This window comes from Nomascus leucogenys, unplaced genomic scaffold (genome assembly GCF_006542625.1).
Source record: "Nomascus leucogenys isolate Asia unplaced genomic scaffold, Asia_NLE_v1 000987F_63069_qpd_obj, whole genome shotgun sequence".
In the NCBI taxonomy this organism is placed as follows: Eukaryota; Metazoa; Chordata; class Mammalia; order Primates; family Hylobatidae; genus Nomascus; species Nomascus leucogenys.
Genome location: NW_022096065.1, coordinates 35,444 through 36,950, shown reverse-complemented (window position 1 = coordinate 36,950; position 1,507 = coordinate 35,444). Strand labels below are relative to the sequence as shown.

The following is a 1,507-nucleotide window of genomic DNA, read 5'->3' as shown; positions in this document are numbered from 1 at the left end:
ACACATAGACATAAAGATGGAAATAATAGACAGGACCTAGAGCCAGGAGAGAGGGAAAAGAAGAAGGGTTGAAAAACTACCTATTGGATACTTTGTTCACTACTTGGGTGATGGGATCATTAAAAGCCCTAACAGCTTCACACAATATAACTGTGTAACAAACCTGCATGTGTAATAAATTTAAAAATTAAAAAATTTTGCCTTTTGGCTCTCTGACTAGCATCATAGTGGTTGGCAAGAACAAGCGCCTTATGAAAGGCGGCAAAAAGGGAGCCAAGAAGAAAGTGGTTGATCCATTTTCTAAGAAAGATTGGTATGCTGTGAAAGCACATACCAATGTGGAAAGCACAATGTGTGAAAGCACAATGGAGTGCTATGTTCAATATAAGAAATATTGGAAAGATGCTCATCACCAGGACCCAAGGAACCAAAATTGCATCTGATGGTCTCAAGGGTCGTGTGTTTGAAGTGAGTCTTGCTGATTTGCAGAATGATGAAGTTGCATTTAGAAAATTCAAGCTGATTACTGAAGATGTTCAGGGTAAAAACTGCCTGACTAACTTCCATGGCATAGATCTTACCCGTGACAAAATGTGTTCCATGGTCAAAAAATGGCAGACAATGATTGCAGCTCATGTTGATGTCAAGACTACTGATGGTTACTTGCTTCATCTGTTCTGTGTTGGTTTTACTAAAAAACGTAACAATCAGATACGGAAGACCTCTTACGCTCAGCACCAACAGGTCCACCAAATCCGGAAGAAGATGATGGAAATCATGACCTGAGAGGTGCAGACAAATGACTTGAAAAAAGTGGTCAATAAATTGATTCCAGACAGCATTGGAAAAGACTTAGAAAAGGCTTGCCAACATATTTATCCTCTCCATGATGTCTTCGTTAGAAAAGTAAAAATGCTGAAGAAGCCCAAGTTTGAATTGGGAAAGCTTATGGAGCTTCATGGTGAAGGCAGTAGTTCTGGAAAAGCCACTGTGGACGAGACAGGTGCTAAAGTTGAATGAGCTGATGGATATGAACTACCAGTCCAAGAATCTGTTTAAAGTTCGGACTTCAAATAGTGGCAAATAAAAAGTGTTATTTGTGAGAAAAAAAAAAATTAAAAAATTTTAAATGCCATATCCTTATGCTGATTTTTGTGCACATATACATGGCTCTTTTGCCTCATTTAAGTCAAGAAGATGTTCCTTTTTGAATACAGATCTCTCTCTAAAGGATACTTTTTAACCATTCTCACTTTATTTTTCAAGTTGACCTTGCATAATGAAGTTTTTGTTGCTTTGAAAACAGGAGTAGTAGGCCAGGTGTGGTGGCTCACGCCTGTAACCTCAGCACTTTGGGAGGCTGAGGTGGGTGGATCACCTGAGGTTAAGAGTTCAAGACCGGCCTGGCCAACATGCAACATGGTCTCTACTAAAAATACAAAAATTAGCTGGGCGTGGTGCAGGGCACTTGTAATACCAGCTACTCAGGAGGCTGAGGCAGGAGAAT

The 1,507-nt window shown here is 39.8% G+C and overlaps 1 pseudogene across 1 annotated transcript; it reads left to right on the top strand.

Annotated features, from left to right (window-relative positions):
* The first annotated feature begins 230 nt into the window (after positions 1–230).
* On the top strand, positions 231–1,059 carry LOC105738976 (annotated as a pseudogene). Its single transcript, XR_004029085.1, has 2 exons — positions 231–328; positions 369–1,059. The product of XR_004029085.1 is annotated as a 40S ribosomal protein S3a-like (transcript).
* The last annotated feature ends 448 nt before the right edge of the window (positions 1,060–1,507 follow it).